Below are 12,767 nucleotides of genomic sequence, written 5' to 3'. Positions count from 1 at the left end.
AAAAGTATAGTATAGTGAATCCTGCGCTGTCTAAACTAGAGCGATAAAGGGATAAAAAGGGAGACCCCAGATGCTGCTAGTACCGGAACTGGTGACCAAACAGTGAAATATATGTAAACGGTGGGGGGTACTGCGCTTCTGGGTAGGTGAACAATAATAAATAATAAATAAATAAATAAATAAATAAATAAACTATACCTGGTGTGTGTGACTATCACAGTATATACAAAGGGGAACTAAACCATATAAATAAAATTCGTATTCATAGTGAACAAAGGTAAAAAAGCAATAACCTAAAAAACACTTGTGTTAATCATTCTTTTAGTGATAAATAAAGTGCTCAGGTGCATATATATTTAAACCACAGTGTCCTCTGTGCTTCACAGAAACTAAATTGCGGTCTGGGTGTAAATAAAGTCCAAGAGGAGAGGTGCTTAAGCCTAGCGCTTTATGTGTGCCACATCCCCTGAAGAAGCCACGTGACGCGGAAGTGGCGTAACGCGTAGGGACATTCGGACCGGAAGTGACGCACATCGCGGAAGTGAGGACTGCGATCCCACTCCGACGCTATCCCTTGTATTTGCGCTTTGTGTACTCAACAAATGTGAGTAGTTTTAAAGATATGTTTAATAAAGTACTCGTTATCCAGACATACTGCACTATTTTGAGCATTCTGTTTTGAGAGCCATTGGAACTGTGGAGAATCTGGAGAGGGAGAGGGAGTCTTATCATCTGCAATAGCCCAGTCATCTGACACTAGTGGAGTACGGCATATAACTGGAGAGGAGCCCCCTGGATTACTATTAAGGCTTTTACCCTTAGTCTTTAAGGTGAGAGGCTTGAACACCCTGAGGGGAGAAGGAGAAGCACCCCACTTTTTGTAGCACGGTGTTTGGTGAAGGAGTAGCACCTGTGGACTCATACTTATTCACTTGCACACATTTTCTCAGTTTTTGGACTTTATTTACACCCAGACCGCGATTTAGTTTCTGTGAAGCACAGAGGACACTGTGGTTTAATATATATGCACCTGAGCACTTTATTTATCACTATAAGAATGATTAACACAAGTGTTTTTTAGGTTATTGCTTTTTTACCTTTGTTCACTATGAATAGGAATTTTATTTATATGGTTTAGTTCCCCTTTGTATATACTGTGATAGTCACACACACCAGGTATAGTTTATTTATTTATTTATTTATTATTTATTATTGTTCACCTACCCAGAAGCGCAGTACCCCCCACCGTTTACATGTGGGGGATTACTGAGAGAAGACAGGTATGCAAATTGTATTGCAGAAGAGACAACGCATGCCTGCTCACAGTGAATAACAATGGAACTTTAGTTCCGCTTTAATTCATTTACTTAGTTACCTACCCTGGAGTTAGTTTTAACGCCTTAATCCACTAGCCAACCATGCTATACCTGAATGGCAGCTACAAAGTGGTTGGATAGAGCTGGGGTGGCATTAAATGTCCTCGGAACACAGCTGGTCACAGATCGGTGTAAAGAACCAATCAGCGGCTCATTACCACTTGATCAGCTGTGTTCAATCCCAGGTGATCCCGATGTAAACACAATTAGATCATCGGCACTCCTTTCCTTTTATGTGAAAGGGACATCTACACTGATTATCAGTGTCCTGATTATCATTGCAGTCCCACCAGTGCTGCTAATCAGTGCCTATTAGTCCTGCCAATCAGTGACCCCTCATCAGTGTCACCTATCAGTGCCACTTACTGATGCCCATCAGTGCTGCATATCAGTGTCACCTATCAGTGCCGCTTACTGATGCCCATCAGTGCTGCCTATCAGTGTTACCTATCAGTGTCGCTTACTGATGCCCATCAGTGCTGTCTATCAGTGTCACTTATCAGTGCTGCCTATTAGTGCCCATCAATGCCGCCTACCAGTACAGCCTCATCAGTGCCGACCAGTGCAACCTCATAAATGCAGCCTATCAGTACAGACTCATCAGTGCCGACCAGTGCCGCCTCATAAATGCAGCGTATCAGTGTTGCCTCATCAGTGCCATTTCATCAGTGCCATTTCATCAGTGCCATTTCATCAGTGCCATTTCATCAGTGCCATTTCATCAGTGCAGCCTGACGAGTGCACATCAGTGAAGGAGAAAAATTACCTGTTTGCAAAGTTTAATAACAAACTGAAAAAAAAATATGTCAAACTTTTTGGTTTTTTTTCATTTTTTTTTTTTAGCAAAAAAATAAAAATCTCAGTGATTTTATACCACTAAAAGAAAGCTCTATTTGTGTGAAAAAAAAAATGATAAAAATTGTATATGGGAACAGTGTAGCATGACAGCACAATTGACAAAGTGTGACAGCGCTGAAAGCTGAAAATTGGCCTGGGCAGGAAGGGGGTAAAAGTGCCCCGTAGGCAGGTGGTTAATCAGGTAATTTTTCTCCTTCACTGATGTGTGCTGATGAAGCTTCACTGACAGGCACTGATGAGGCGGCACTGATGGGCACTGATGAGGTGGCACCGATGAGGCAGCACTGATGGGCACTGATAGGCTGCATTTATGGGGCAGCACTGGTGGGCACTGATGAGGCTGTACTGATAGGCTACATTGATGGGGGCACTGATAGGCAGCACTAATAGGTGACACTGATAGACAGTAAGTCCCTCTCCCTTTGTAGTGGGGAGGGGGACTTACTGCAACTGTAAATCTTTAGCTGAGATCAGCATTAAATATAGCAGAGAAAAATCAGGTTTTCTGTCCTGCCAGAGAAGACTGTGCTGTATGGGATATGTGTACTTCAACAGTACATATAGTGTAATATACATATATATATATATGTTTGTCTGGAGCCATCATTGCCAAGCAATTAATGAAATAACACCTTTGAGTGGAGTTGTTCTTTTATGAATTACCCGTATACAGTAATAATAATGTATAACAAAATCTCTTTTTTTATTTCTGACCTTTGTACAGCTGTGACTGATCAGAAACATTAAAAATCGGCAGCTTCTTCTAAACAACAGCCTAAAAAAGCAAGAGTAATGAAAATATAACAAAGACAAAAATGGAAAAATAAGACAATAAAGTAATAACATTCCATTTGTGTTGTCATTCTAAACTTTTGTCAGTTTACCATTCTATATTAGTTACTTACTTGTTCGGCTCGTCTACTCTTGAAGATGTTAGATTTCAGAAATGAGAAGTACAGACTGGAAATACAAACAACACATACGTACAGATTTACTATTTGCAGAAGTTACTCCTTTCCGGAATTTCCTGAAGTAAGCAAGTTTCCTTTTGTAAATCAAGATAGATATTAAAGCGTAACTCCACATTTGCTGAGAAAAAAACATTCCCCTCTGGATGATCTCTGTACATTACAAGGATTGTAACAAACTTTGTTGCAGATTCCTTCCTTTTGTTCTGAAAAAATCAGTTTGTTCCTCTGTGCCCCTGTGCTGAGTGTGTCTAATGGGAGTGGCTTCATAATTATCAACCAGCTGTGGCAGCTGCAGGGCTCTAATGAGGAAATCTGCTGGACCTGCATCCCTTTAGACGTGTTCCTATTGGGAGTATCTCACCAAAAATGACATTATTTTTGCAGGGGATGCCAGAAATCTGACTTGTATCTTAGTGCAGACTTTTAGGAAAATCGGTGAGCCAATCACACGAGCAGGGAATTATTTTTCTGGGGGGCATTCTCCACACTATCTGTGTACAGAACTCCTCCAGGTGGCCATATTGCATTGCATTTTCAGAAAATTACACTGGCTGCAGATTGAAAGGGAAATTACATTTTTTTTTCATTCAATACATTTTTATTAAATTTGAAAATATAAACAATCTAACAAAAGAACAACATTTCCAATGTTTGTACATATTTCCAGAATACACAGTAGGGTAATTATATTTTTTATTCAATTACAATATGACTTGTGTTGCAATTGTATATGCAGTATTATTTTTTCTTTATTTGTTATTTTTTTTCCCTCACGAAAGTGAAATTCCCCAAATAAGGTTAATTATAATAGGGTGGGGTTATTTTATTTATTTTCATTATTTAATTTATACATTTTTAATTTTTTATTTTAAATATTTTTTATGTTCTATTTACTTGAATTTAAAGGAATATTTTTCCTTTTAGTAACAACCATACAGAGCAGGGAGAGAGACTGAATCCAAAGTAGACGTGTCTTAGGAAAGGGAAGAAAAGTGCAGGAAAAGCTAAGATAAGGGAAAGGGGAAAAGGGGAGGAAAAGAAAGGAGATTAGAGAAGAGGGGAAGGGAAAGGGAAAAGGGAAACGTAAAGGTAAATGGAAAGGACCGGGGCTTTTTTCTCAGAAAATAGGTGCAGGAACTCAACCACGACCCCCCCCCCCCAACACACACCCTCCAAACCGCATCAAAATGTGGCTGTGGCCAAATTTCACTAACAGTGGGAGGATCTTGAAGGGGTGCTAAATTCCAGGAGTGCATTAGATACCAAGTGCAGGGTTGGGGTGGAGGTTACACACAGAGTGTAGAGTTCAGGGGTGTGCTACATGCAGAATTTGGGGGTGCCTTATGTACATAGTGCAGAGTTCAGCCTTCTTCCACAGCTGCATCCCTTATCCATATCTCACTTTCACCCCTCTTCAACCCTGACCTCTGCATGCAACCCCGCCTTCACTGCCCCAACTTCTCCACCCCTCCTCCTTAAAAGCTTCACCATCTTCCACATCCATGTCTTACTTTTGTTTCTTTATTAAGCTGAGGCACTCAGCCGGCTCTATTACCTTCCCATACACTGTAGGGGGCTCCACCTCTCTCTTGCAGGGAGATCATCCAGTAGGGGTGTAGGCATCTGCACTGCACCCTGGGTACCTGGATCTCCCTTGTCCTCATCCTGCACTCAGTAGGAGCTGTTCAGGAGATAAGATTTCTGGGAGCTGTTGGGAGATAAGCTGTACTTCTGTATTTACAGGTGATAGTGGTGAGCAGGGAGCAGAGGGTCTGAACCAGAGGTGGTGGAATAGAGTTCCACCAAGTCACAGCTGAAAAAAAGCCCTGGAAAGGACATGTGACATTGCAGCCCTGAGTTTTTTCAAGGCAGGGTCCTTCTTGGGGTGTCCTCTCCATTATCTGCATGACTTGGACACTTCCTATTGGCTATTCCATGGTGAGGTCCTCTCAAGATCTGCATCATTGGATTAGTGGACCCCAGCATTCAGAAGGGGCAGTGGCAGAGGACATGGATAATAGACTTCGGTAAGCATATCCCTGCTCCAGAAGGTAATAAAAACATGTCTGAATGGGTAGGCGGTGTTGGGAACGTGTTTCATTATTGTTTGTCAGGCTTTAAAAAGCAACTGTACCCCACTCACAAATTGTGCTGCCCATATGCTACTTAACAACTTGCCGACTGACCGTCGCAGTTTTACTGTGGCAGGCTGGCTCGGCTGCGCGAAACGGCGTAGCTCTACATCAGTCGCTGGTCACGCCCCCACTAGGGCAGTGGAGATGCCGATGCACGGGGCCAGCAGCCGCAATTGCCAACGGGTACCGTTGGAGAGAGAAGGACGGTCAGCTGTTGTAAACAACTGTAAATAAAACCCTAAAGCATTACATATTTTCTAAAAGCATAGAAAAAAAACTTTTTATTTTAGTTTTCGATAGAGTGGAGAGGGATTTGAACCCCTGTCAGTTTTTATTGTTGTCTTTGCCCCCGTTAGGAAGATCCACCCTCTCTATTTGTCCTGTTTACCATTATCATTGATTGAAAGATAGGTTTTTTGGATCTTTATATTGGAAAGAAATAGTAGTTTTCTGCCACCATCCCAAGAGTATATTGTGTCAATTTGTGGTGCCTCAGGTCAGTTGTGGGATTTTAAGGGCAGGAGTAAGAGAGGTACAAGGTAGTAATACAATTTCTAGATAAAATTTATTTACATATGTAGGTGGTATACACAATTCTCGAGTGAAATAATGGGTAAAGTCCCATTGTGCTGGGTGAAGAGGAAGTATTGAAAATGTGTGTTAAACGTGATAATAAGTGACTTGGACATTAATAGGTAAATGGTCCTGCTCTGCTGTTCCTCATATCAAGGGATGGGGGTTGATGCAGAGAAAGGGCCTGATCGGTAATCCGACATGTTTCGGCCAGTAACAGCCTTTATCAAGGATATGTTTACCGATTCTGGAATTGATAAAAATAAATTATCAATAATGGTAGTTTATACTGTAGGTTAGATTAGGATATATATAAAGTATAATTTATTATACATATTTCATTTTTTTGTCCACTTCCTGAAATATTTGCCTCCCCAGAGGTTCTCCGGGAGCTGCAGGAACAGTGCTGTATTGGATAAAAAAGTTTTGTGTGATTCGGTTGGTAATTAAAAAGAAAAAGGAGAAAAAATGAGAAAGTAAGGTGATAAACGTAATTTACTTTAGGGCCACGTAGATTCGGGTCCAAAGATTAGGTGTGGCTATATTTCCCACTTGATGGAGATCTTCTATATTTTTAGAGTATATAAAAAGGAGTATAATGTGTGTTATATCCCATGAATGAAGTACATCATAAGAGGAAAAAACTCCAAATGATTTGTGTAAATACAAGGGTTAGACTTGGAAGGGAGATGCAGCGCGATCTCCTCCAAGTCTACACTTACGTTTGTAATGCGGGTTGAGTCACAGCATGTTGCCTCCAGGTCCTGTTCCTCCCACGATCCGGGAGAGACTGAAAGATTGGAGGTGTTCCCCGGCCTTTTAAGGGCTGTCACGCATGCGCAGTGATGCGCCACGTGACGCCTGTAGGCAGAGTCCGTGGTATGGCAAGAGGTGCGCCTGCGCGAGGCAGAAGCTGCATCCCTTGTAACCGTACAGACGTGTCAATGCGGCCGCCGACACGGAATAGATGACGAGATCCCTGGGGGATGAAGGAAGGTACATGACCGACCCATCGGCTTCAGAGTGCCCCGATCCAAGATGGATTCGGGGCTTTCCGTGCCGGGAGCTCCTGGAGTCCGGGGATAAAGCAAAAGGAAGTGGATGAACAGTATCATTGAAAACATATCTACGTGGTATACTAGAATAAAGAAATAATAATCAAAACATTGGTTGTCAAAATTATATCAAACAAATTTGCAGCAAAGTAGTAATAGGGAGAAGTCATTGTGGGAGCATCTGGAGTGGGTTAGAAGGAAGGATATGGTCGGGCATGGCCAATTTATTGTACAGGATTGTATTGGGAAGTAGGTTGACATTGTATGGAACGTGCAATGTCATAAACGGGTTGATATTGCATTTAGAAAGTCTATGCAACTAAATTGAGGTCCAATACATTATAAGATTCTTGAAAGGATCAGTAGTGTCGTTCTTACATTTAAGATATATGAAAATGAAAAATGAAAAGGGGGGGAGGAGAGAGAGGAGGGGGAAGGATTTTGTTATTTTATTTGTTTTTGTTTGTGTTGGTTTTAAAGATTAGTCTTTTTTGGCGGATGAAAAGCCTTGAAGAAATGGGCGAAAGCTTTGGGCTTCGTTTAACCCAGGTGGGATAGTGGCCCTGAGGCGTGTGATCCAGCGCATTTCCAGTTGTAGCAAAGTTTTATTCCAGTCACCGCCACGTAACGGGATGTGAATCCTGTCAAGTGCCATAAAGTTAATTTTTGGCATTTTGTAGTTATGATGATCTCTCACATGTCTGCCGAGTGGAACATAGAAATTACCAACATGCATGGTCTGGAGGTGTTGGTTGACCCGTTTTCCGAATTCTTGTCGGGTCTTTCCTATATAGAAAGACCCGCATTCACAGGTCATCATGTATATTATTCCCCTAGTTTTGCAATTGCAAAAGTGTTTAGGTTGGAATGGGTCGCCATTTGGTAAAGTAGTATTCTTAATTTGACGGATAACGTACTTCATTCATGGGATATAACACTCATTATACTCCTTTTTATATACTCTAAAAATATAGAAGATCTCCATCAAGTGGGAAATATAGCCACACCTAATCTTTGGACCCGAATCTACGTGGCCCTAAAGTAAATTACGTTTATCACCTTACTTTCTCATTTTTTCTCCTTTTTCTTTTTAATTACCAACCGAATCACACAAAACTTTTTTATCCAATACAGCACTGTTCCTGCAGCTCCCGGAGAACCTCTGGGGAGGCAAATATTTCAGGAAGTGGACAAAAAAATTAAATATGTATGTTAAATTATACTTTATATATATCCTAATCTAACCTACAGTATAAACTACCATTATTGATAATTTATTTTTATCAATTCCAGAATCGGTAAACATATCCTTGATAAAGGCTGTTACTGGCCGAAACATGTCGGATTACCGATCAGGCCCTTTCTCTGCATCAACCCCCATCCCTTTCATATGAGGAACAGCAGAGCAGGACCATTTACCTATTAATGTCCAAGTCACTTATTATCACGTGTAACACACATTTTCAATACTTCCTCTTCACCCAGCACAATGGGACTTTACCCATCATTTCACTCGAGAATTGTGTATACCACCTACATATGTAAATAAATTTTATCTATAAATTGTATTACTACCATTATCATTGAAAGTGAAAGTAAAAGAAAATCCCACATTTTGGGATGTCTCCAGAAAAGTAACGGAAAGGAAATCTTCCAATGAAGACACTAGTACTGGTGTCCTGTGGCCCTCAGGGAATTTTCTTAATTTGCAGGACTTTCTTCCCACTTCCTGTTTAGCTATAGGACAGGAAGAAAGGAAAATCTCCCCAATGAGACACAGATGGCAAAAAAAAAAAAATCTGACAGAGGTTATAACTAGTGATCGATATTTTGGTCATCGCATATCTGTCGGCCGATATTGGCCGATATTTTCGTAAATTTTTTTTTTTTTGACAGGTACTCTTGTGGAGGGATCTGAAGTTCTAAAAGGCCCCAAACCCCTCCTTTGCACTTAAAAGCATTCAAAACGCCAAGTTTGGCTGTTTTGAATGCTGTCATCTATTTAATCTGGCGCTGAGTACTTGGAAGTGATGTCATGACATCACTTCCAAGTTTTTACATGGAGATCTAATCAGAGCCGAATGCAGCTTTGATCGGGTCTTCTCTTCGGTGGCCCTGCAGGGAGGATGCCCGGGTCTCCCGGTGGGATGGGAGACCCGGGCAAGCCGCGGAAGGCGGCAGGAGGGGGGGGAACGTCCCCTCCCGCTCCTTGTAATGACAGCCGAGCGGCTTCTCAGCTACATCGGTTGTCATTACAAGACAGCCAAGCGTCGGCTATGGAGCTGAAGGGATTACTCCGGTACAAGCAGTTTCCACAAATATCGGCAATATCGGTAACCTCCGGGGCCGATTCCGATTTATATCGGGGAAAGTCCATATCGGCCCTCGATATATCAGCTTTGCTGATAATCGATCGATCCCTAGTTATAACCCTCCCTTACTCCATCCAAAATGAAAAAACTTTTGCCTTTAGTTCAACTTATTTTTATTGCACACAAACACAATACTTCTTTTCTGTAAAATATAAAAGATGAGACTGAGTTGAGTAAATAGATATCAAGATTACCCACTTTACTACCTTCACATGGTTTAAAAAGACAGGTTGGGGGTCACTTATTAAAAATGTTGATCTGTTTGGCTTGTCACATTGCCCATGATTGCATTGTCATTGGCAGCACAGATCAATCAGAGCCAATCGGAGTGGCTCTTTGCTTTGTGATCGCCATGATGGCCACTCCCTTTGTTTACATTTGAGGCCCCTGCTGGCCAGGTCGGGAACATGGATTCAGGTTGTAAGTGGAGAGTATCTGGAGCAGGGCTTCAGATTGGAATGGGGGTCAGGAGGAGGACGGGAAGAGGGAGAGTGGGAGAGGGGCCGAGTCGTTGCACCTTGGGCCTTTGGTTTGTACTTGCCCCCTGGGCTGAAAGTTGACAGTCTGCCCCTGATGCATACCCCTTGAAATTGTCCACATTTTGTCATGTTACAACCAAAAACCTAAATGTATTTTATTAGGATTTCATGTGGTAGACCAACACAAAGTGGCACATAATTGTGAAGTGGAAAGAAAATGATAAATGGTTTTCAAATTTTGTTTTACAAATAAATATCCAAAAAGTGTGGCGTGCATTTGTATTCAGTCTCTGTTATTCTGATACCCCTAACTAAAATCTAATAGAAATATTCTGTTAAAGTGCTGCGCATATAAATGTGGAATAGTGCAAAAAATGGAATATATTCCGTATAAAATATGTATGTGATGCGTTGCTACTATTGTGACCTTAAATATAAATAAATATCAATTATATAAACCACAATATATTGTTCCAAATGTAGTAGGTGTACCATGGATGATGAATATGCAATTGAAGCCAACAATATAATAATCTAAAATATTTAAATTTGTGTATATGTTTCCAATTAATAAAAAACAATTCTATGAGACAACAGTGTGCTGTGCTAAATAAAATAATATACCATGAGCCATAAATATGTAAATGAAACCACAGGTGTATTTATATCGATGTCACAAATAATATAAAGTCTGTGTAATGGGAAATATCAGTGTGAAAGTTCAAAAATCTGTGTTGAATCCACAATAGTGATGAAACTCCGTCACCCGTATTCAATTTTCACTTCGCTAAATAGTCCGCAAATACCAATATTGCATAGACATATAAATAGATGTTCCTTCCTTTGATATGTGCTTACCGTAAGGGTCAAATCAGTGCGCTTGGATTGATTCAATGTTATCCTGGAATGCCACTATGGATTGCTGGATGATGATCTTCTGGAGAAGTTTATTCCCAATAAGCCTTTCTAATGCTCAGCCATCCACGCAGGGGACAAAACAGAAAAAAATCATAGTGCAAATAACGTAGATAAAAAGGAATTGTTTTATTAAAAATACTAAAAACCACTCACATGGAACTGGGGCTTTAGCGCACCAGTCTATACATACGATTTCCAAAAAGCATGAATATTTAGTTCAAATATACCGCCATTGCTGCATGCATCCGATGTTCTCACTGTTCACCGACAATATGCCTAGCCCCCTAGCTTTTTTTCTAGCAGTTTAGCACTGACTGCAGTTGTTGCAGTGAGTGCCATACTGCAGAGGTAGACAACTGACTCCACTCCAATCCACTGTCTAGCTGTTGCCTAGCTTTTTTTCTAGCAGTTTTGCACTCACTGCAGTAGTTGCAGTGAGTGCCCTACTGCAGAGGGTAGTCCACTGACTCCAATCCAATCCACTGTCTAGCTGTTGCCTAGCTTTTTTCCAGCAGTTTAGCACTGACTGCAGTAGTTGCAGTGAGTGCCCTACTGCAGAGGTAGTCCACTGACTCCAGTCCAATCCACTGTCTAGCTTTTTTTCTAGCAGTTTAGCACTGACTGCAGTAGTTGCAGTGATTGCCATACTGCAGAGGTAGACAACCGACTCCAGTCCAATCCACTGTCTAGCTTTTTTTCTAGCAGTTTAGCACTGACTGCAGTAATTGCAGTGAGTGCCCTACTGCAGAGGTAGACAACTGACTCCACTCCAATCCACAGTCTAGCTGTTGCCTAGCTTTTTTTCTAGCAGTTTAGCACTGACTGCAGTTGTTGAAGTGAGTGCCATACTGCAGAGGTAGACAACTGACTCCAGTCCAATCCACTGTCTAGCTGTTGCCTACCTTTTTTCTAGCAGTTTTGCACTGACTGCAGTAGTTGCAGTGAGTGTCATACTGCAGATGTAGTCCACTGCCTCCAGTTCAATCCACTGTGTAGCTGTTGTGTTGCTTAGCTTTTTATCTAGCAGTTTTGCACTGACTTCAGATGATGTGAAATGTCCCTGCAATTGAAGTCTTCCTATCAGTTTTCATGCAGTTAAAGCGGTGTTCCACCCTAAAAAAAAAAAAAAATTTGCAGCATCAGGTAGAGTTAAAAAACCTGAAAAAGAATTGGATAGTTAATATTTTTTTTTTCTTCACTTACCTTCTTTTTAATGGAAATTAACTTACCTTCCTTCCTCTTCCTCCTTTTGCGGCCGCGGCACCCGACGTCACTTCCGGTTTCGCATTGCGTCCTCGGAGATGAGCGTCATCAATCCCAGGATGCAATGGGAATGGCCGGCCGCTACTCAGAATGTCGATCGCAATCTACAGTGCATGCGCAAGATTGCGATCGGCATTCTGGGTAGCTGAAACCAGGAAGAAGGACACAGCGGGGGACACAGCGGCTTCAGACGCCCACAACGGAGATGGCCGGGCTCTTCAATCAATTTAAAAGGTAAGATTTTATCTATATTCATCTACTGTACACTTCTCTAATGGGGGGTTAATGTTAGTGTAATTGGGGTTACCTTAGGATTAGGTGGGGAATTTTTAGCTAAAAAATGTGTATGTGGCCGGATTGTCCCAGGACCCCGACTTTGGGAGCGATTTGGAGTGGCTTTTGAACGACATCTTGGAATACTGAGAACAGATGCTGAATGTCTTGGAAGCGCACTCGGCACTGCAAGATTTTGAGTTTCTAGCCAATCAGGAATTTCTATCCTATTTAAAAAATGTATACTTTTTTTTGTTTCAGTTATATTTAGTTTCATATAACTTTAAACTCCATTGTAGACTGTGTGAGCTTTGACTGTCTTACCAACTGTGCCCTATTTGGTATGTATCCATGGTGCCTTTATTGATATGTATCTATGTACCAGTTATTTGATATCCTCTTTCCTTATGTTTACCTTCCTGGACTGGTTTGTTTTCCATTTGGTGTTCCTTCATCTAGGCGCCACAGGGGGAAACCTGTTCCCTGCGAGTTAC

General features: G+C 41.4%; 2 protein-coding genes across 2 annotated transcripts in view; both read right to left on the bottom strand.

Annotated features, from left to right (window-relative positions):
- Positions 1–3,222, bottom strand: part of LOC309568344 (B-cell receptor CD22-like) — a gene marked incomplete at its 3' end in the record, with an annotated part of 91,726 nt that extends 88,504 nt beyond the window's left edge. The window contains exon 1 of the mRNA XM_082274007.1: positions 3,140–3,222. The remainder of the gene's footprint in view (positions 1–3,139) is intronic.
- LOC309569003 (B-cell receptor CD22-like) overlaps positions 1–12,767 on the bottom strand; it is a gene marked incomplete at both ends in the record, with an annotated part of 263,576 nt that overhangs the window by 130,655 nt on the left and 120,154 nt on the right. The gene's annotated exons all lie outside the window — the stretch shown is intronic.

The sequence above is a fragment of the Pelophylax lessonae genome (assembly GCF_965119305.1).
Source record: "Pelophylax lessonae genome assembly, chromosome: 12".
Classification (NCBI taxonomy): domain Eukaryota; kingdom Metazoa; phylum Chordata; class Amphibia; order Anura; family Ranidae; genus Pelophylax; species Pelophylax lessonae.
The sequence above is the reverse complement of the archived record's forward strand: the minus strand, read 5'-3'. Positions and strand labels throughout refer to the sequence as shown.